The 25,033-nt window shown below is 35.5% G+C and overlaps 1 protein-coding gene across 3 annotated transcripts in view; it reads left to right on the top strand.

Moving 5' to 3' along the window:
• The window catches only part of LOC122787161 (tyrosine-protein kinase ZAP-70), a 730,437-nt gene that overhangs the window by 158,719 nt on the left and 546,685 nt on the right, over positions 1–25,033 (top strand). For all 3 annotated transcript variants that reach the window (XM_044053737.1, XM_044053738.1, XM_044053740.1), the window contains exon 2: positions 468–581. The gene's annotated coding sequence lies outside the window, so the exon portion shown is untranslated. The remainder of the gene's footprint in view (positions 1–467; positions 582–25,033) is intronic.

The raw sequence follows: 25,033 nt of genomic DNA, 5'->3' as shown, positions 1-25,033 counted from the left end.
GTTTTTTTTCTCAGAGCATACATCATAATGCATTGTCAGCTGGTTTATGAACCTTTTCCTGTCTGTATTTTGGTGGTCAGTATATGGGCTACATGCATATATATATATATATATATATATATATATATATATATATATATATATATATATATATATATATATATATTTATGTGTGTGTGTTTGTCCATGTTATGTATTGAGATGTGCATTTGCTGAGTTATATTTTTTGCACAGCTATCTACTTATCTGGTCCTCCTGTCAGTTGTAATGAGCCAAAGATCAAGGAGTCGATGTGTGAATCTACTGTGGAGAAATAAGCAAATCCAGGTATGTTGCTACATTATGTAATGCTGAACAGCTTTAGGCAAACGGAGGAAAACATTGTGACTAAATGTTTAAGCCATTCTGTAATTCCCCCACTGATGGGAATTTCCTTACAATGTCTCTCTGTGTAAATTTATTTGCAGGAAATAGTTGAAGAGGACTGAGGCACTGCTGAAGAAGCTTTGAAAATTGTTACATTTTCCATCTGTTAGAAGGTAAATTAAAAAACTGAAAAAACACTGCTTCAATAAAAAGTGGTAAGTAAATTTTAATTCTTTTAAGTACTTCAAGTAAAATATATCTGTTACATCTCTCAGGATAAAGCAAATGTTCAGTGAAACAGTAATAAAATGTATTATTGCAAGAATATATTTCATTTTAATGCAGCTGGCAAATTTGGAAGTAAGCATTCTGAACAATCGTGTCTTATCTTGATGAAAACTGGTTTGCAATCCTTTACAAACACAATTATATGTTCATATGTTAAAAGAAGACAACATAGCACCCTTCATTTCTGGAGGCTTTTAAACCATTTAACATCTTCATATATTTTTGGGGATGGATTTATTAATGCAGTTATTTTACATATTGTAGAGGCTTGTAAATGATCATTAATTGGTCGGGGGGGCAACTATAAGTCGTGATTGACTTATACAATGGGATAGCCTAGTGCATCCTAGTTGCAGTTAAAAAAACTGTTAAATAATGCATCATTTATTATTTTTTCATTTATAGAAGGAATGCTACAGCATTGTGGTTGGCATAAAAAGGGAGTGGAGCAATATTTAAGATTAGCAGGAATGCTTGTCAGGATGATATGCAATACATTTTTCCTTTTTAACATTTGTGCAATTTTATTTTGTTAAACTTTCTGGTATCTATTTGTTTTTGTGCTCGATTACTGTCTGAAGCATAGTTCTCCCACTAGTCAAGGGAGATAATATTTTCAAGCAAAATACTGCAAAACAGCAATCACTGAGAGGTACACGTGCCATTGCCTGCAAATGATTTATGTGCCTGTATACTGCAATTAATGTGATAATCAATAAACTGGGAGTGTGTTTGAATACAGTGCTTATTGTGGCATAGTTTATTAATAGATACTTTACAACTACATCCCATCTGCACTTATTCAAATCAATGTGTGATTCCCATAATGAAATAACAGCTGTTATTATAATATGGCTATAAATCACATTACAAATTGAAACAACACTGTATTTCAAGAAGACAACAGCTTAACATACCACAAGCTGTAAACTGTTTTATTCATGTCACATGGTATGTCATATACAAATATATCTATAATTAGGAACAGCAGACATTTGACAGACAATGAAATGAATAACTTCTGCAGAAGTCATAACAGATGTCCTTTGTCCACAACTAGTGTTAAAAGTATTAAAACAAGAGGTAGTTGGGGGGTATGCGTTACAGAAACAAAATTGAAAAACAGCAAGTGTGATTTTCATATCAGTCAAATGTGCCATCCACTAGTTCTTACTTGGTGGGTAATATAAAGCCATATTTATATAACAAACCCTATGCCAAATCAGCAGATCGAAACTAATGAAATGTAGTGCCTTGCTTTTTATCACAAAACAAGAACTATATAATTGATCCAGTCTTGGCATTAAGGTCATGTTCAGATTTTTCCCTTAAATATTTGGACCCCAACTACTTGATGGAGTATTCTGAGTCTCAAATCAGTCACCCCTTACTCTACTCATTCAAACTTTTCTTAATGTCACTTTAAAAAAAAAAAGTGAAGGGAAGGGGTGAAAGCTGAGAAGTGGTATTACAGGAACCATCACAATGCCGCTCAGAGGCTGTTTTATTATCTCCTACTTACTGTCCACTCAAAACAAATAGTTAATTTATGTTCCCTTGTGCCCTGGTTACTCAGAGGATGACCGCTGTGCAAGTCAGTTACCTATGGTGACTTCCAATGTTCTAGAACATGTTGTGATCATGATATAGCCTTCTAGCAATGGGGGGAGGGGTTAGGCATCTCTACACTTATTCACTCCCCCCAAAACTCCAGTCCCTGAGTACTAAACAATCATAGAACAGCAAGAGTGCATGTGGACATCCTTGTCCAAAAAACGGATGACCAAATTGTAAAGGAATATTTATGTGTGCTATACAACAGAGCAATTGTATCTGTTTCTTTGCCAGAAAAATGTATTTATTTATTTATAATTTATTTATAATGGATTGCTGTGAAAGTGCACTACAATGAAGGTTATAAGCAATAAAATGAGATCATGCTTGAATACAGTGTTTATTGTGGTGTGGTGTTTTTACAGTTGCTTTAGGGCTACATTCTATCTGCTTATACTGCAAAAAGCTTGACAAAGGTTTTTATATACTGTGCAGAGCAAGGCACTGTAGGCTAAATTAAGCTAAGCCCATTGTTGAAGTCAATCAATTTTTTTGTCTGTGTTTTGGCATAATCCTAGGTGAAGGCAGAATGCCTGCATTTATTTTACTGCTGGATATGGCCAATTAGATAACACAGAGCGTGCTGATATAGTGATGGTTTTATGGTACCAACAATGTACGTACATGTAGAAATTGATCTACAAAGTAAAAGTCCATCACTCTATAAAAATGAGTCTTTTTACAAACCAAGTCTATCTTCATGAAAGATAATAGAAAAGTTGTCTTTACTGAGTTGGGCATGTAATAAACTGTGTAATTTTGATATTTTCATGTTAAATTTAAAATCAGTGCCTCAGAAGAGGCTGTGTAAGTGCACTTCTCCAGACTACCTTCCCTGAAGAGAATCTATCAATTCCTACTAGGACCATAGGATTATGTATCACAGGCTAGGGTCATACCTGCCTGTGATACATAATCAGAGTTCAGTCATGTCTCTCTTTATATAGTCAAGAGAGGTACGTCTCAAGTCATTCGCCCCAACATGGAATATTACAGAGTCATAACAGTACTTGTTGTTGAGTGACATGAGTGCGTGCATGATTTGCTGGATTCTGGCACCTTACAGGCAGCTGTCTATGACCTTCTGCTTGTGCAGCCTAATGAAGGGGATATCTATGTGTTTCACTATCGAGTCACCTATGAGCATGACATTTGACCTTGAGATGTTTTGCTTTAGGTTCATATTTGCTGAGACGCTGGTATGTGTGTTGGAATTATTTCAGCTATTTCTTCTTTGCACTCTCTTAGGACTTTGCTGGAAAATGAAACACAACAAGTTTATAAAAAAAACTTGGAATGATTAAGATCAAATTTTTTATATGGCTAATTTTAACAATATCAGGATGCATCTATACAACCTGTACTGGATAATGGAACTGAACAAAAATAGTGAGGAGTTGTGGGCTTGAGTTTATTTTAAAGTGAATTTTGTTATTGAATAAAATGTCCCATTAGTTAATGAGAGCCATACAAAGGCATGCTTACAGAAAAAAAAGTGTTAATTATGTCAAAAGTGCTGTTTTAGTTTGTTTAGCAGAAGGACAGTATGGTCTACAGAGCTATTTAAATGATTTGTATACAAGGACTGATAGCAACTATGTTTCCTATGAAAGTATAAAATAATACAACTGAGTATTTTACCCGTATTACTAATAAACAACTGTTTTGCAATAACATCAAGATGGTAGTCAGATTGTCATTTTGTCTTGTAAATGCTATACTGAGCTCTGCACCATCGATACACGTGGAAGTACTGATGTGACTACGCAAAGCTTTAACAAGGTAAGTCAATGAGCATTTTCCTTTTTTTGTGCTTACAAAATGTCTAATGTAATAAGCAAAGTCAATAATAACATTAAGCCAATTTTTTTTCCAACCGAGGGAGGCAAAGGCATGGAGTAACTTCCTGGTATGAATTAGGTGGTCTAATTTCTTATTAGAATTTATTCATGTGAAACAGAGCACCTCTATGACACTTTTCAAGGGGAAACTGGCCAACTGGATGGGGCACCGTAAATTCTTACGTAAAAACACTACACCTCGCAAGTACGGCTGTGCACGGCCAACCATACATGAAAAACACACCAAAGGCCAGCACAGAAAGTTCCAAGTCCAAAATTTATTTAAAGAAACATAGTGCTAAATAAGCACTGAAATGATAGCTCAATCCTCATACTAGTTTCGGCAAAAACCTTCTTCAGTGAGGAAGAAAGACAGAATAACAGCTCACTGGTATGCAGGGATGCTTATAAATAGCTCAGGACCAATAGAAAACAGGAGCATATTATCTATGTGCATAAATAATGAACAACAAAAATTTAAATTCCAAAACAAAATGCACCTCCATAAATAAACTATATTGCTTAAGTATGATCACAGGTGTTAATACCAAAAAATATCAAACATTTTTGGATAAAGATAATCTCTTAATCATATACATCTGCCACTGCGAAATACATGCAAAACAGTATATCATACATGATTGAAATATATAGTGCATAGCCAAAAAACTGGAACAGGTATAAAAACTGTCTATACCATGTCTCAGGTAAAAGTTGCGTAACTATATCATATGTTATATAATATAAAGAATATAGAGAAATGAAGTCCAATAATGACAAAAAGGCTGGCACAATGACCTGTACAACAATACAATTTGTGTATGTAATACACAAAACAAGTGTTTTGCTAATAGTTGACAAAAGTATAAAAACAAATACTAAAACAGTAGAGGGTTGCTAGCTGTTAAGGTCATGGAATGTAAAACATCCAAGCCAACTACAAAACACTAAGTCATACATACTATTGGTATCATATGAAACACATGATTATAAAGCCAGAAGACAGTCTGAAACTAGCCTATACCATATATGAATTATTGTTCCTGAACCGTATTGTATAAGAAATAAAATTAATTCACATGCTGACAATAGTGCAAGCACAATAAGCTATATAACGATAGGGGTAGTATACACTTATGACACAACCATTGTTTCTAATGTAATGTAGTATATATGTAAATGATACATCTTGGTATCTACAGTAATGGTTATCTTATAATAATAAAGAAAACCATCATTAAGGTATATACATGTAATAACAATGATAATACCACATTTAACTAATAGTTATACAAATGCAACTGCATAGTAGATAACCAAATGTAATAGAACAAGTCTGTATATTAACAGCATAGGCTGGGGGTATACGATCATTTAACCCAAGTGTTCATTAAGACCTGGTGGAAATAGTGCTCCTAAATGGATAGTCCAATATTTCTCTTTGTGGCTGAGTATACTCTGCCAACCTTGTTGGTTGTGTCTGTTCCCCATGACTTTATCAATAATCATAAACATAAAATTAGATGTTTTATGTTTGATTGAATGTTGGTATAAGGCATTAGTGTTTTTTTTATTGCGTATTTCACTTCTGTGTTCACTTATCCTGATTCTGAGTGAACGGGAAGTTTTACCCACATAAAATGCATTACAGTGGCATGTTGCTAGATAAATAACCCAACTAGATGAACAGTTGCCAAATATTCGTACATCATACACTTTGCTGGTATTGGCACTGGTAAATTGTTTGAGCTTATTCACCTGGCTACATGAACTACAATGGCCACAAGGAAAGGTGCCTAAAAGTTCATCACCTGTGATTGTAAGTTGTTTATAATGGGCACCACCACTCTCCTGATGTTTGTAATGTGAAAACAATGTACCCAAGGTTTTACCTCTCCTGTAAGTAATTGAACATTGGTTGCCCAAAATATGTCGTAAATGGTCATTGGCCAACAGAATATTCCAGTTTTTATTCAGGATACCCCTAACTATCTGATGGTTCCTACCATAAGTAGTAATGAATCTTATTTTATCATCCTTAGTGTGATAATCTCTGTCCTTGTATTGTAATAATGAGTTTCTGTCCTGTCTATCAGTCAAGATCCTGGCAGATTCAATATCAAAATCTGAGTATCCCCTGTCCAAAAACCTGTGCCTCAAATCATGTTTAGCTATATCATAATCGGTATTGGAGGAGTTGATACGTTTCATTCTTAAAAATTGAGATTTAGGGATGTTGCGGCGTGGATGCATGCTAGATGCATGAAGTAATGAATTAAATTGTGGACCTCTGGGTTGATAGCCTAGTAATCTCCTATGATCCTATGGTCCTAGTAGGAATTGATAGATTCTCTTCAGGGAAGGTAGTCTGGAGAAGTGCACTTACACAGCCTCTTCTGAGGCACTGATTTTAAATTTAACATGAAAATATCAAAATTACACAGTTTATTACATGCCCAACTCAGTAAAGACAACTTTTCTATTATCTTTCATGAAGATAGACTTGGTTTGTAAAAAGACTCATTTTTATAGAGTGATGGACTTTTACTTTGTAGATCAATTTCTACATGTACGTACATTGTTGGTACCATAAAACCATCACTATATCAGCACGCTCTGTGTTATCTAATTGGCCATATCCAGCAGTAAAATAAATGCAGGCATTCTGCCTTCACCTAGGATTATGCCAAAACACAGACAAAAAAATTGATAGACTTCAACAGTGGGCTTAGCTTCTGGTGTCACTCCAGCCTGGGAGGGCATGGTCGACAGAACATGCTGCTTTGCTAGAGTATAGTATAAAAAAAAAACCTCACTCGTAGTTACTATACACAATGCTAGGTTACTAATGTATGCTCAACTGTAAAAGAACTGCCAGTACTGTTATATCCCATCAATGCTTATTAACCTGTTGTAAGTGTCTTCAACTGAAATGAGCTCCTGTATGACTTATCCTGTGAATGTGTATTATGTGAATGTGTATAACCTATCATGTGAATGTGTATCTATCGTATTGTACTATTAGTGGAGCTTTTCTCCCTGGGCCTCCACTGAAAATGGACCTGTGTCCAGTCGGACATTCCTGGTAAACAAATGTAAAATAAAAATAATAAAATAAATGGTCTGCACCTGTCTCCTCTTGGCTTTTGTATACTGGCAAAGACTCTTGCCTCCACCATTGTGCCTTTTTTAGGCAATGTCAAAATAAAATTTCTGAAGTAACAAAATCCTATTAAGACAAACTCAGGGTTATGCTGCTTAATGCTATAGGCCTAAACAGGAAACTGCACTCCCTGGAAGATGCTGATGTCTGTGCAGTCACAGAGACATGGTTCAGGGCATTGGGCAGTGCTCTGGCTGTGAAAGACTACAATGCCATCCACATGTTCAGACCTCAGAATAAGAACAAGTATGAAAGGCGAAAAGGTGGACGTCCATTCATCTTCATTAAAGCTAAGTACACCTTGGGACTGGTTAAACAGTATTACTCTCTTGAGCTACTCCAAGTCCAACTAACTATAAGAAAGTACCCCACCACATTATTGTTAACTATTGGTCCCCTACCATGAGCCAAGAGAAATATACTGCCTACTTGGACTACTGGAGTCACTCACCATACAGCCAACCACCTTAGTCATGGGAAATTTCAGCTATCCTTCTATCGACTGGGTGATATGCATGAGGACAAACATGATCAACCAGAGGTTCTTGGAATTTGTCAATACAAATGCCTTGGAACAGATATTCTACACACCCACAAGGTGTATAGACTACACCCCCACAACTGTATAGACTCAGCTGTACCTAACTGGATCAAAACCAGGTCCTCCTGAAAAAACAAGCCACCATGGTGGACCTCAAGTATAAATAGGTTATATACAATAGGAAAAAACTGATGTCTAAAAGCAAGAGGGAACTGACTCAGCAGGGAAAAGAAAATCCCTCCATAGCTTGAACAAGCAAATCAGATATCGTGTAAAGTCCTCTAAAGCTAATTATGAAGCTAAAATAGCATCCCTAGCTAAGGATAACCATAAGACATTCTTTAGCTACGTCAGAAATCTAAAAGTGAATGCCCAGCTATGTCTCAAAGTAGTTGTGGATAGTACCACTAATACGGTACCTGAGGAAATTGCCAACCTGCCAGCCAACAGACATCACGCCACTGTCCCCATCAGCCATACCCCAAAGCATCCCTGAAACTAGTCCATTCCCTAGTATCTCTAGAAAGTAGGTCATATCTGTGCCATCCAAGGCCAAAAACACAGCCTCTGTGTTATCAGAGAGCATCACAGGCTGTTTACTTAGCAATCTAAGACAAGACCTAGCAGAACCACTTGGCGCTCTCTTTAACCATAGCCTGGGAATTGGCTACATTCCAGAAGAGTACAGAACAGCAGCAGTAATCCCCTTGCACAAAGGGGCCCATCAACTGGCCCTGGAAATGATAGACCCCTAAGCCTAAACAGCCGTGGAAAGAATCATCATGGACCTTATTAACAACAACATAGATGACCTTCAAACTCTTCACCCAACAAAGTTTGGCTTCATTAAGGGTAGATCATTCTTGCTAAACCTGGTAGATTTCTTTGAGAATGTCACCAAAGCCCTGGATGAAGGTAAGACAGTGCATGCTGCCCATTTTGACCTAGCCAAGGCTTTTGACACAATTCCCCACTGAGGCATCATTGAGAACTTCACTAAATGGGTAGCCAACTAGTTCATGGCTACAACTCACATTGTTAAAATTGGGGACTTCATCTCTACCAATAAACCAGTCACCAGTGATGTACCACATGGATCTGTACTGGGACCATTACTGTTTGGAAACTATTTTTCAGAAGTTCAAGCAAAAATAGGTAGCCTCTTCCTAACCAAGTTCACTGATGATTGCAAATTGAGTGTAATCAGAGAGTCCCCCAATGATGTTAACATATTACAGAAGGGGATAACACAAACAAGCAATTGATGCCAAAGCCACAGACTAGAACTAAATGAAGAAAAGTGAATTAATATCCCCTTTGGCAAAGAGGAATACCCTGGTAATTATAGTATTGACAGTAGCTCCCCAAGCTGAAACCTAGTGGGGCGGGGCTTGGGCTCAGGTTGATAGAAATCTAAACTTCGATCACCATGTCTCCATAGTGGTAAGGAAAGCCTTCTACAGTGTGCATCTCATAAGTAAGGGCATCACATCCAGGTCTATGGATGTTATAACTCCACTGTACGCGACCCTCATTAGGCCACTAGCTAAGTACATTGCCCCCTTTTACATGTACCTCTCCAGACATCTTCAGCAGCTGGAAAGACCACAGCAGTTTCTCACAAGGAAAATGAAGGTTATCCAAACCATGCCTTATGTGGATAGACTGAAATCCCTGTTACTGTACTCTGTATCTAATAAGCTGCTGAGATGCAACTTGTGCCTAGCCTACAGGGCAGTCTCTGACCCTGCCCTAATAGAAATGCTGCACATCTGCAAGCCAATTGGGACAAGAGTCACTTGTTCCAGGGATCTCAACCTAGTCTGTGACATCAACAGAATATGCTGGAGTGATACATATGTCTCCCAGAAATTGCTGCTCCTTTGGAATAGACTCCCAATTTATTTCAAGCAGAGTTGCTCACTGATCATATTCAAGCATAACCTGGACAATCGAATGGGGGACTGCAAATTCACCCTGGGGGGTGGCACCTATGTCCCTTATGGACAGAGGTAGTCGGTGCTGACCTTAGACATGCCCCACTAGTAATGCCCATCTTTTCAAGGTCATTTGGGGTAATGTGGGTATGCAGAAGCTGCCGTTAAAAAAGGAATTATTAGTAGAGCATATAAAACTTTGCATGATAAATATAAGAATCAATCATAGGAGCTTAGAAAGGATTGGGAAGAGAGATTGGATAAGAAATTCACAAAGAGACAATGTGGAAATATATGTATATCTCCTAAACATGCAACAAAGTATAAAAGTTTTAGGATCTTTGTCTAGAAGTGTTTGCATAGGTATTTTTATACCTCAAGTAGACCCCAAAGATTTTTTCCTCAGGTGGATAGTAAATGTTTGAGGTGTGACGGGTAAGAAAGAGGTGGTTGGAAATATATTTTTTGGGAGTATAATGAGCTGGCAGACTTTAGAGATTTCCTGCGGACCGCTCTTTTGGGGATGCTGGGTGAGTAGATTGGATTGACTGGGGAGATGATTTTTGTGAGGTATGATGCAGATTCCGAATTGTCTAGACATAGTAAAGCCTTGCTGAGTCTCTAATTATGGTGGCTGCCAAAAAGCAATTACTTGAAAATGGAACTCAAATTTAAATCAGCTTTACTAGAAGTAGTAACTATAGTAATAGACAGGGCCATCCTTAGCTGATATGGCACCCTAGGCGAAGTAGTGCTCCAGCTCCCCTTAAGCCCCACCCACATCATTCTCATGAAACACCCCTATGAGCCACGCCCACAGGAAGATCACTCCCACAAAAAGCCACTCCAGTCATTCACTCCCCAAAAAAGCCAGTCCAATCATTTCCTTTAATTATTTAAATGCATAGAAGAAAGGATACCTTGTAAGGTAGTTTAAACTGCAAGTGAAGATGGAAATTTCCTTTAATAAACCTGCAATAACTGTTGCTCCTTCACACATACTTTACTATAAAAGTTGTGTCTTCATAAAATAGAAGCCTATGTGCATTGGTTCAAAGGCTTGCTTAGGTTAATCTAAACAGTTTAATTTACTCTGGGTAGGTGAGCAAACCTTACAGCTCAGGAAAGTAGAATAGCAACTCTCTCCTCCCTGTGTACAGAAGCTTAAGCTACAATAGCACAAACACAGATAGCCATTTGATAAACAGTACAATCTTGCAATGAAAACAGGCTTGGCATGAACAGTAAAATTCTCTGCCACTGAAACTGCATGAAAACCCATATTTATAGAAAATGCATCTGGTCACTGGAGGATTAAGTTTATATTTGGGCTGTTTTCAAAACAGACTCCTTGCACACATTTTTACGGCCATGCATACATGTATTTGTTCTTCGATTCAACTTCCTGCATTAAATTATATTCCTTATGTAATACAGCATCACTTGTTAGAATGTGTTTTAAATTTGTAGTTTTAAGCATTCTTTTAATAAGCAAAGAAACAAAACGTATAAACCAATAATGACAAAACTATCCATTTCAGAAAATTTCAACCATAAAAGGCTACTCAGACTTCTGTCATTACAATCCACCAATATCACTCAATACAAACAGTCTCTGCAGAAGAGAAATCATCGGAACAATCCCACATTAAAGAAATCTGTAACTAATGAAGAGATTGCCACTGGCAAACAACTTTACCAATTTTTAATGTAATATAGGCAATTAATTCTTCAAGGGCAACAGGCAGTGAATTTGTAGATGAAACATTAGATGTAAACTGGTAATACTCCAACGGGAAATGAGTCTAACTGATAAGTTCATAGCTGCTAGGCATCTCATACAAAGGAGGGCATACTTAGGGGTGTAGAACCCTTATCCGCCCTTAAAATGTCGATATTGCTGTCTTTACTTTGTCATTGCAAGAAACTCACCTAATTTTGGTACATGTATTTCAATGATATATGTACTTGAGTAAATAGTTTTGTGCAACTGGGGCTAAGAAGTTTCTTTAGAGGTACTAGGTTTCAAGGTGTCATATTGAATGATATTCATTTAGTTTCACATCATGCATTCATTTAGTTATAAGTCAGCCTGGTGACTCAGAAGTTATCATAGTTGAATATGTTGGCCTTTATATGCAGATCAGAGATAAACACTATCACAACAAGGGCATCATACAACAGCTCTCTTTCTTTCTCTCTCTATCTATATGTGCATGTTTATTTCTTTATATGCCCATTTATATTTCTCTGTGTCAGCATTTTTTGCAAAATGTTCTGCTGCTTTCATAGTTAATGTCATGGTAACAGAAACAGATGAGAACTGGGCTATAAATCCCTAGCTCTGCAACTCTCTATTTGCAGCACCTAAATTTTCATACCATTCCCCCACCCACCATGGTCTACTCTTGGATTATTTTTATTCCCCCTACACACGCTTTTTAAAATTAACAAAATTAAACAACTGATTTATAGTCATTCTGTGTCTAATTAGATCCCCTTTAGTCACACCTGTTATCAGGTGGATATTAGGCAACATAGACAGTCATATTTCACTTTATAATTTTTATTTTTTTTATTTTATGTACGCTTTGGTTAACAGGGTAGAGGTCTCAGCATGACCAGTCATATACAATGTCTTATGTGAAGTGTCAAATGAGTGGTACGCTGTTGTGCTTTGGATGCCCATCTTTGTCGCACAGTATATGCTGCAGTGCTGCATCTTACACTTATGTGATCCATACCTGATGCTGGATATAACCTCCTCTCATGCTAACAATATAACTGCAATTTATTGATCAATAAATGGGCAGTTGTGGATTAGTATTGATCTCAAGGAAGGCGTCCTCATGTTCCAGAATTATAAAGTCTTTCATCATAATCTCTTCTTTGTCAGTCCTCCCAGTATGACCCCTGCCCCCCCACACACACACTCACACACACACACACACACACACACACACATACCCTCTCATACCATCTGGAGCATCACTGTCATTTCCTACCTGAACAGACACCTACTGCCCTCATAGCTAAAATACAAACTGAAGGAAGTACTGAGAAGGGTTTCAATAGCTTTTCCTAGCTTCATGAGGTATGACAGATATTTTAACTTCTGACCATGATTTGAATATTTTGCTGTTTTAACAATACAATATATATCACCTGTGATGTCCCACTTCATAAAGCATAGTGCTGTAAATGAGAAGTCCAGTTTTATTATGTGATGATGAAGCTGGCGCATGACGTAACCTTTAACAAAGATTTTTGAGATTCTGTATGTGTTTAGTTTACGTAGAAGAGTTATAAGGTGAACTTTTTATTAATTTTTGTCAAAATTATGGCATTGCATTTTATTTGGCAAACAAGATTATGATTTCTTCAGGTTAAAGTAATTTTCACCTAAAAAATACAATATTAACATTTCTTCAGTGCACTGCATGAACATGATAAATGCCATTATTTACAGCTGTATCAAAATTAATTTGTGAGTACCAAAAGAACATTTTGTTCTGACTTTATAAAGTCACATTCTGAGTGAGACTTGAAAAAAAATTGTCATTTCTTGCATTTATTATACAGAATCATACAGACAGCACATTGGGATTTGTGTTAAAGCTATCTAATTATACAACGACCCCCCATTAATATTCCAAAACATGCACGCTAATTGGTCAGCGTGCACGTTGTAAATCAAATACTTATACTAATGGACTTTTTCCATTAGTATAAGTCTTTTTTTTTTTTTTTTACAGCAACGGAGAACGCAATATCTCCGTTGCTTTTTAGAAACTCTCTTGCTGTGTTAAAGGAGTTTAACATAGCGGGACAGCTTTAAAAAAAAGTAATGTAGATCTTCCTTTCTCCGTTGCTTTTTTTAAAGCTGTCTTAAACTCCTTTAACATAGCGAGACACTTTGTAAAAATCAACGGAGATCTTGCTTACTCCATTGCTTCCACACACAGCTCTGATGTACTGCGCAAGCATACACATGCGCAGTACATCAGAACTGCCGCAGAATACCAGACAGCTGCGGAAGGGCAGCACGGAGGCATTATACAATGCCATTATTTAAGAAAAGTAAGTATTTTTTTTCTTAAATAATGTCATTGTATAATAGCAATAACACACTTCTGGGTGTGGGTAATGCTGGACTTACCCACGGTTGTCTTTGTTTGGCCACTCGGGCTTCGCCCTCGTGACCAAACCACACCAACCATGGGTAAATCCAGCATTACTCACACCCAGGCGTGGGTTATTGCTTAAATACAAAATACTGCAAGACACACAACATAAGTCAGTAACTGAAATGACAAAATTTTAGGAATTTTCAAAACTATTCACTGATTTATTTCTTAATCAGCAGAAACCATCGCTGTAGGATTTTCCTCAGCACAGAAACACAAAGAGCCACATGCTGAGTACAGAAAGGGAGCATTCCAAACTCAAACTCCAGCTGCCTGGTCTCTTTGCAGGCAAAATTGGCATAATACACAAAGACAAATGAGCACATTTAGTTTCTGATGTTGACAATCAAAACTCATAACATTTTGGAATAACAATTGTTCATATGATTAGTGAGCACGAAAAAAAATTCCTTGTATGTTCAATAATACAGAAACTTGAGTTTTTCACTCTGTTTCTGTAACCTACGTATTTATTGTTCACTGTTTTCACTTCATACAGAGGCATTACAGTGGGTTATATCCCAGATGTGCTGACTGATGCTGTCGCTGAGCTTACCGTTGCTTACTTTTCTCAAACCAAGCATAGGGAAGGAGGAGGGGAACAGAAATTTCTAAGCAAAATGCCCAAATGTTTCTTGACGCATGCACATTTCTCCTTACAGCAGACTCTCAAAACTGCAAAGTAATTTTTTTTTTAAACTGTCCTGGCCAACCTGCAGCTGTAAGTGGGAGGGCGCTCACCCCCATCCCCCATAGTTCTGGCTTCCGGTTACACTTCAGCAGGGCGCTGAGAAGAGTGCAAACATTGTTAATTAAAATAAATAAAAACTGCGCCCTTTAAGAGGCTGGCCTTTACGGCACCCTAGGTGGTCGTCTAGTTCGCCAATGCCTAAGGCCGGCCATGGTAACAGAGATAAAACAACTGGAATTGGGATCTTTAGAAAAGAGAAGGAGCACACTTCACAGGAAAAATTGGAATTGCGGGAACAATATCTGCAGATAAGCAACAAAGTTTAAAAGTAGGCAAGATTTGAATGAGCTGTATAATGCTTAATTGACAATGACTGGTTAGATTATAAGTGATGTATAATGTTTGCAACTACAGTTGTTTCAATGGTGTCTGTGATGTTTAATGTTTGCAACTAAGGTGGTGTCAATGTTTGGTTTTCATTTATTTAAATGTAAGATTGTCTGACATATGTGATAATTTAATAAAGATGTTTTTTGTTAAAATAAAAAGACTGTAAGTGTAACTCGGGTATCACATGGCTAGGCTATAAGAGCTCTAGGGCCATTAACCTAGTAACCTCCAATGAACTTAAATAGATATAGTTTTATTTTTTATTTTATTTATTTTAGCAGTTTAACAAGAAATAACAATAGTGAGGCATCATTCATTTGTAATAATTGCATTTGTAATAGTTGCCATAAAGCATTTAAAGAAAGGGAACCAAAGCTAATTTCTGATATAGTGAATAGGTCAAAAATATCCTGATCCTGATGCTTGGCTGCCTATTACTCGGTCAGGTTCCCAACATTTGACTATAAAAGTGTTAAATCCCCATATTATCATAATGTTTAGTATATAACAATGTGGTTTATAGTTAAAGGGTTTAACCAAGATTTAAGAAACACTGCCCACTGGATAGTTGTGGTCCAAGACCTCCACAACTGGTGAAAAAAAGCTTATGAGATTTGTAACCCATGATCTTACCTTACTAAATCCAAGCCGACTGATGTCATTGATTTGTATAAATAATTCCTGCTGATCCTCTCTGAATACCCTATCAGTGTATTTACTAAGCTGTTAAAGCTGTACTTCTCTAGTTTTATATCATAAATACTCAGCTTCATATGGAAATGCAACAATAGCTTATGTCCACCCGAATGGAACATATGCATATAACAATACACCATGTGGGGTTTAATGGAACATATGCATATAACAATACACCATGTGGGGTTTAATGGAACATATGCATATATAACACATGTGGGGTTAATTTAATACATATATATATATATATAATACATGTGCATGTTTTTATATAAATATATATATATATATATACATATACATGTGGGGGTTTAATATATATATACATATAAACATATTTAATGGTTTGGTTATATGTATATAATAATACAATATATGGTTTAATGTCATATGCATATAATAATAATATATTTATACCACCATGTTGGGTTGGAACATGATATGTATATAATATATATATAATAAATAATAATACATATTTTTATGGATAATAATATATGTAATACATCATGTTGGGTTTATATAAACATGTGGCATGGGCATATTAATGGAACATATAGATATAACAGGACACCATGGGGAACAGATGAATATATTAATATAACATATACATATAACACATATAATTGTATGGTTTAATGGAACAAATGCATATAACAATATACACATATGGGTTTCATGGAACAATATGCATACAGCAATACATATGCATATTTAATGGAACATATTTAATGGAACATTATACATGTACAATACAACTGGATAATATTAATAATTTATAATACATATGCATATAACAATACACATATGTTATGTTTTGTTTTGGACATATATATATAATAATAATAACATATACATATAATAATATAACATATAACATTAATGGATCATGTTGGATGATATAACACATGTACATATATATATATATACATATGCATATAAATATATATGTATATAATAATACATATACATATATTTAATAATGCATATGCATGTTATAATACATATTTAATATGGAATATATGCATAACATGATACCATGTATATATGCATATAATTAATGGGCATTTTATATAACAATAACATATAATATTACATTATGTATATTTTATGCAACATATACATATAACAGTACAATATATATATATTTATACACACTATATTTATTTTTGAACATATATACATATAACAGTACACATATAACATTGCACATACATATTGCATGGTTAATATATACATAATAATAATAATACACCATGACAATATATATATATATAACAATACAGCATGCTGGGTTTTATGGAACATATGCATATAACAATACACCATGTTGGGTTTTATGGAGCATATACATATAACAATACACCATGTTGGGTTTTATGGAACAGTAACAGTCCACACAAAACTACTTGGTGTACAGATAGACAATAATCTCAAATTTGACACCCAGATATCACTAACAATAAAAAAGTTAACAAAAAACTGGGTGCCTTATATAGAAGCCACAAATACCTCACCAAACCAGCAAGAATCTATATCGCCAATTCGCAACTAATCTCTACCCTACTCTACACATCACCAACACTTACAAATCTTAGACAGTCAGACCTACACCAACTCGAAGCCTGCTACAATAAAATCACAAATTTTGCCACTGATGCCTGTTACTGCAGCCACCACTGTGTCTCCCTTAGAGACCTTGACTGGCTTGAACTCCCACAACTCCTACACCAAACTCAACTCACCTTTGATCATAAACTAGTAAACCACCATCTCTGATTCCCATCGCTCCATACTATTCTCCAACCTTATCACTCTTCCAGACCTCTCCTGTAACAAAAATCTACTCCAGTTCACCAAAACCGAAAACTCAGCAGGTGAAGCACTATTTTGCTACACTATATCCAAGCTCTGGAACAACCTCCCCACTACCATAACTACCCTTCCTTCCTGCAGTCTTTTCAAGACTGCACTTAGAGCTCACTGGCTTTGCCCTTGTCCAAACCCTGACTAATAACCCCCCTTTCAACCCTTCTCTCCTTTCCCAGGTTTAGATAGAGTATCCCCTCTATCAGTATAAAACTGAACTGAAGATTACTCGCTGCTTGTTAATCCTTCCAGGATTTACTTATTCATTTAGTCTGTTATTTTTGTCATCTAGTTACTGTTTAGAAAATGTGTAGCTCTGTGTTTTACTTCTTATTTCTCAATGTTTGTAATTAGAGCTTCTACTCAATTGTACCTAATTTGCTCCTGTATTTCTCCATGTCATGATCACCTCTACTGTATACATAACTTGACTGTTATTGTTTACCAATTACCATGTAATTCTGTGGAGCTTTTCTCCCCGGGCTTCCACTGAAAAAGGACCTGTGTCCAGCCGGTAAACAAATGTAAATAAATAAAATAAATAAATAAAACAAACAAACAAGCAAACATATAATAATACACCGTGTGGGGTTTTATGCTGCCCCACATATTAGACAAAAGAAATCCATTCATCAACCCTTAACTTCCTAATCCTCAGGCTTATAACTCATCCAATCCATCTGAATCTTAACATCTTACCACCTCATTTCCTCCACACCACCTCTTACACTTTCATCTATAATCTCCCTTATTCCACTTACCGTTTTTTTGTCTATCTCCTTGTTCTGCTCTGTCTCCCTTCCTACTATTATCTCTTTTTCTATTCAAATCATACATGATTTTTATTATCTTATATTTTTATTCTGTACTACTCCTTTTCATCTGCCATGCTAATTTCTCTTCCTTACAGGTTATTTTTTTACAGGGCTAATTTTGACAACATCAGGACAGAGCTATGCAACTTGTACTGGAGAATGGAAATGAAAAACATTGTTGAGGTGTTGTGGGCTTGAGTTTATTCAAAAATTACTTCTGTTATTAAAAGCATTCTCCCATTAGTTTCCTTTCTTCTATATACTATCCTTAATTTGAAAAACTTACCTCCATGTATCCAAAGCTTTTTATTTCCTGTGCTGTACCTCCTGAAGCTCTGTCTTCTATACTTTTCAACTTGATAATAATAACTTCTACTACCTCAATATAATGTTTTACTACTGTATTTTTGAACACTGTATTGAATCGACTTACTTTTGAATTCTTACATGTATAAATGCTGTATTAATAATATTATCAACCCAGTTATATAAATGTGTACGTATAAATGCTGTGTTAATATTATTATCAACCCAGTTATATAAATGTGTACATTTTTCTGTATTGCTGGAACTTTTCTCCCCAGGTCTCTGCTGAAAATGGGTTCTTGACCCAGTCAGACCTTCCTAGTCAGTAAATGTCAATAAATAAATAAATTAAGTATAAATCAGCTTATTTTAGAACAGTTAGGTTTAACTGTAGTATATGTCACACTCAGTTTCACTATGCCTAAGTTAGACTTGGGAATTATCCCTTCTATAAGGGTTCCCGTGGGACTTTTTCCTCACTGTCTAAGAAAATGTCCTCTCTGAATCTCCTAATATGTTTATAGAAAGATGTTTTATTATTTCTCATGAAGATAGATAATTTAATTCATATTCATGTTCTATATAAAAGTAATTTTCCTTTCTCTTAATTAATAGTTGTTCCTTAAATTTTACCAATTGATTTCTTTATCCTGGTCCTTCCTTGAAGGTTGGGTGCTGAGCTGGCAACTCAACACCATAAAAACTCACTGCCAGTCATTAGCAGACCGGAGTTCCAGCGTGGCGACCCTCAAATGGGAAAAGCCATAAGACAAGACAAGTAGATTTCTTTATCCTGGCTATCTGTTCCAGTTTATTACCACAGTATGGAAGGGGGTGCTTTTCTTTGTATGGTTCTCATTAACTAATGGGAGAATGCTTTTAATAACAGAAGTAATTTTTGAATAAACTCAAACCCACAACACCTCAACAATTTTTTTCATTTCCATTCTCCAGTACAAGTTGCATAGATCTGTCCTGATGTTGTCAAAATTAGCCCTGTAAAAAATGATCTTAGTCATTCCAAATTTTTTGATAAACTTATTGTGTTTTATTTTCCAGCAAAGTGCTAATAGGGTACAAAGAAGAAATATCTGAAATAATTACATTTCAGCTACTTAGGGCAACATCCAGTTTATTATAGTCTTAATATACCAAACTTCACTTTCTGTCTATTTATAACAAAAAACAAGTTTCAAGTAGTTCCCTTACAAACATTTTAGACCTGTAAAAGTATTCCAGTTTACTACATGTGCATTTTTATCACCATATATTATGGCTGAACCAACATTAAAATATTTATGGATGCCATATTTTAACTTTGTGTTTAAAGATAAGATTTCTTGAATAGTCATTTATATTTACAACATATCTGCTGTTTAGATAGTTTTCTGTATTATTTCACTTGCTTTAAGAGTAATTGCTTCCTTACAAATTCATGTAATGCAAACAGAAAAAGGAGTGCCAAACCACAGACGGAACCAGAAGAACTTCAGGCAGCAAAAATGAAGTAAAACACGTAGTTTATTCCAACCAGCAAAATGACAAAGTAAGCGCTTTCGCGTGGGACACCCCACGCTTCTTCAGACAGTTAAACATTGAAAATAGCATCCCTGTTATATACCCTCTAAACACAATAAGGCGAGAAATTAACTAATCAATTAATCAATTAGCAAACCAAAAGGGTTGTAATTAAATATACACAGTCAACCTGTCTCACTGCTATAGTTCTCTTATGTAGAGCATGAACACAAATGGGTACATCGATCAACGATGATGATAATAATAATAATAATGACAATAAAAATGTATATACGTAGATTGGGCATACAAATGAGCCTAAATATAAGCATAGATACATCCCTATTTACATGTAATGATTTTCGTTTAACTTGAAGCTTTTCTCCCTGGGCATCCACTGAAAATGGGTCTGAAGCCCAGTGGGCTTTCCTAGTCAATAAATAAACAAATAGTCCTACCTCTGTAGCATTCTGTTATATGCCCAGTGTCAGTAAAATAATTTCAAATGTTCCATGTTTAATTGTTAGAGAGAAAAATGGTGGCAAAACTTTACAGATAAAGGAATTAATTATTCAAACTTCTCACAGTGGTCAACATAAATTTTAGTTGTTTGTCTTTTTTGTGACCATTCACAACGTCACAAGTGGCACATCTTTAAAGCTTTTATTTCTCCTGTGATTAATTTACATTTGACATGAACATTGTTTATTTTCAGGAGGACAGATTTGATATCCTTCATCCTACAGCTTGGCAAACAAATGATCATTCCAATTTGATGGTTATTTGTCAACAGTGTATTCCTAACCCTCTAAGGATTTAACAGTGCTGTTTCCTTGAAATCTTTTTTAAAATCCAGGCCACTAAAACATTAAGTAATATGGATTATTACATAAAATGTGTCTGTTATATGTATATTTTATTTCATCTATTGCAGAATATAAGGCAAATTAATGTACTGATGTATGCAATTTTAATTAGTCTATGTCATAGTTTTATATGTGTTTTCATTGGTTGAACCATATTTTAAAAACCAATGTTTTAACTGTTTTTATGAGTCTGAAGAAGTGATCAGCTGACTTAGATCGCGAAAGCGCTTACTCTTGTTTAATAAAGTGGTGTGAAACTGCAAGTGAACCGTTTCCTACCTTAACTACTACATCTCAGTTACAACTTTTGGTTTTATAAAGGGCACTACTGTGAAGCTGCAAGTGATTTATTTCCTGACGTGGATTATTCCATTTTTATCTTCAGCTGTGGTCAACCATTGGTCTTTTCAATCTTAAAAAACAATCAACTTACCACAAAGGATAGTTAGAGACAATAGTCAGTCTCATGGTCAAACTTTATGCGTGGAATATTTTATGCCTTAATAAATATAAAGGTCAGGTTAGCATAGACCAGCAATTTTCCAAGTTCAAAGGAATATGAACCAAATATTTAGGCCTCTTAAAGAATGTGCCCTTCTAGATGAGAATGCCATGACAGTCATCCCGATCCTATTAGACACCTTAAACATGGAATCTTCTGTGATCCATCCCACCAAAGCAGTGATTCTTGAGTTGTGGAATACTTGAGGAAATGGGTCATCAAGTCTCTCATCATTGCTTAATTGTCTTATTCAAGTGCTCTGTTTCATTGTAGATTGTGGCACTGAAAAATCAGACTGTATAACTGCCTTTGAAGAAGTGGGTAGATAATTATATCATGCTACAAGAATGCCACTAATCGTGAAAGAAGCTGTTCACTGTCATGTCATGGTAGAATATCCGCCAGTCACTGATGACCTAAAAGTGACCCTCATGGTTATCCCTTCAGGTGGCCAAAGAGCACTAGTCTGGGAATGGATAAGCAGCTTAAAGAAGTGAAGAAGAAAGGACAATATTTGACATACAGTTTTGTTCTTTTGAGCTAACATCTCTGCCATAAGGATTTTACTTCCACCTCCAAGAAATCGTAGATTAGTCCATCATCCAACATATGTTTTATAAGATCTGTCTTCAGCTTTGCTCTACTGATCTTTAGATAGGATAAATGGATGCATGAACATTTCGGATTCTAGTCTACTCCTGAAAATTGGGAAGAATAACAAAGGTTCCGATGCTTTGGAATACGGCCTAGTGATTTCCAATGCAATATTCTTCCTTTGATCCTTTGTAGTGTTTGTGAGATTTGTCAGAGTAGTTGGTAATAATGAATCCCAGGGAATAAGTAAATGCTTTAGAATAGCAGACACTGAGGCTTTTCTTATAGCTTTATATGTTCATAGATAAGTACTAGAGTTGCTGCCCCTTTGAGCCGTTTTAAACCTAGCCAGTTTCCCTTTTTGCACTCAAAATAAACAATCCAATTTGGTTAGGCTTTGGCCTTAACATCCCATAGTTGATAATTGTATATTACCACTAATAAGAATAGCTGGGATCATACCATAGATATTTGAGTAGACCCATGCTTGGAATAAAGCATTTTGGAGCTGCCTCTGTCAATTAGTAATACAGAGGGCAGTCATGGGGTAAATTTTCTGTTTCCCATCCATAGATCTCAGTTGTACTTGAATATAGACAGGGATGAACTTTGTTTTATGTGGATGGCTAGTCTGTCCCATAGCAGTGGTATCCTCTGTGAGATATATCAGACACCCCAAATCATTCTGTTGAAATTGCATAAGAGGTTTAGATCCCTAAACTGAATATTTCTGATGCTATTTGACATGCAATAAATTCATCAGTAATGGGTCTGTGGATGGCTTGTATGCCAAAAATAGGTCACCTTTTAGCTGTCTGTAGGATACTGAATATAGTATTATATCAAGTATTTTCTTTTTTTTTAAAACGTTAAGCAAAGGATAAAAGGTTTAGGCTGTTCTGAAAAATGTCACCTTCCTGCTATGATAGCAGAGAATGAGATTCCAAAAAATAGCATTAATTAGAGACTAAAAGGGATTTTACCAAGCATGATAGAGTAATGTGTTAAAGTAAGAATATCATTCTGTAGTCTTTTAGAATAGCCTACACTTGAAAAAAATGTTGTATACATTCTTTATGGAGAACTGTCATATATATCATTAAATTAATATCTATTCATGAATTAATTTTTTAATATTAATATTAAATATTTAATATTATTAAGTTATGACTAAATTAAATTTATATATATTACTGGATGTGCACTGGTGCAGGGGTAGCATTGTTGCCTCACAACAACAGGCTCTCGGGTTCTATTCTCGGCTGGAGTGCCTTCTGTGTGGAGCCTGCATGTCCTCCCTGCATTCGTGTGGGTTTTCTCCAGGTGCTCCGGTTTCCTCCCACATTACAAAAACATGCATCTGGAGCATTTCTCCCTGGGCCTTCGCTGAAAATTTGCTTTGTTCCAAGTTGGACTTTCCCGGAAAACACGTTTAAATAAATAAATAAATGATCATATGTAAAATATTAATCTGAGTGCTTTTGAGTGTCTCATTGGAGTGGAAAATGTTTCCCTCACTAGAAATTATCTACCATGTAAACATATGTCTCAACTGTCCGGACTTTTGCAGAATGTTAAGATTTTTTTTACCTCGTATCTTTGGTTCTCATAAAATTTATAGTTTTCTGACAAATCACTAAGGATTATGGTAACTAAATAATAACATACGTTTGAGTTTCTGACACAAGTCTTGTTATTCTAACAACTTTATAAATTTATAAGAGCAATATTTAAAATATGTCTATGTTTTTGGGCCTTAGACCCTCAATAATTTTAGACTTTGTCCAGATTTCTTCCACTAGGAGATTGAGAGGTATGCATGTGAAAGAATACATGGATTCTTTTCAACCTTATTTGAAGTACCTCTGTTTGTCAAAACAGGAAGAAATAGGTATATTAGTGCATTGACTCATCCACAACTGCATTTTTAACATGCACTGCGTAATGTGTAGTATGTTCCATCCCCTGCTAGTGTGAGAAATACAATGTAGGTACTATGTCTTCTTTGTTTAAACTGCAAATAGAGGGACACCTGTGTGATACTAGCTAGCAAACATATTTGCATCAATTAGAACTAGGTTTAGTTTAAAATATCGTACTTCTTGCTACCTAATGGTACTTATGACACATTCTGAATGTGTTCTTAATCATATGTTAATTGGTTTAATATCTGGTTTATGTGTTTGTTTTATCCTGGAAGCTGTAGCTGTGCTGAGGTGCTACATGCTTAAAACTAGATGAAAATTAAAGTAATATTGCTACAAAAGTTTTTTAATGGTATTTAGAAGTTTATTTTGTATTTTACAAGTAGTTAGCTGTACTCATTAAATTTCCAAATTCAAATTCTGTGAAGATGTTCCCATAGTGTAACAACTTGTTCCACTTTAGGTTTTTCTTAAGACTTGGCAAACATTTTCATTTTTGAATTCTTCAATGAACTGAGCATAGAACCAAATTGGAGAAAAAACCCACATAAACAGACAATGAAACTATTACAGGTTTCTTTTCAAATTCTCAGGATCCGAAAACATTTCTTCACCTTCATGGGTTATGAGCTGTAATGGCATAGGCAGACAATCTCAATGCAAGACAAACCCTTCTGCAGTTATGGTGTAGATCCGTAACTCATTTTCCTCTTTGAAAATAAATTGTAGCAAATTGTAATGGCAATATAGAGGTATTTTTGGTGTCTACTGTTATGGGGTTAGATATCTGAAATCAGTTACTATTTTCTAGGAAGTATTTGAATATTTATATATATATATATATATATATATATATATATATATATATATATATATATATATATATATAGGTCTACCTGAAAACACCGAAAGTGTACAACGCCG

The sequence above is a fragment of the Protopterus annectens genome, chromosome 13.part0 (genome assembly GCF_019279795.1).
Source record: "Protopterus annectens isolate FY-2018-M chromosome 13.part0, PAN1.0, whole genome shotgun sequence".
NCBI lineage: Eukaryota > Metazoa > Chordata > Ceratodontiformes > Protopteridae > Protopterus > Protopterus annectens.
This window is presented reverse-complemented; position numbering and strand designations above follow the sequence as displayed.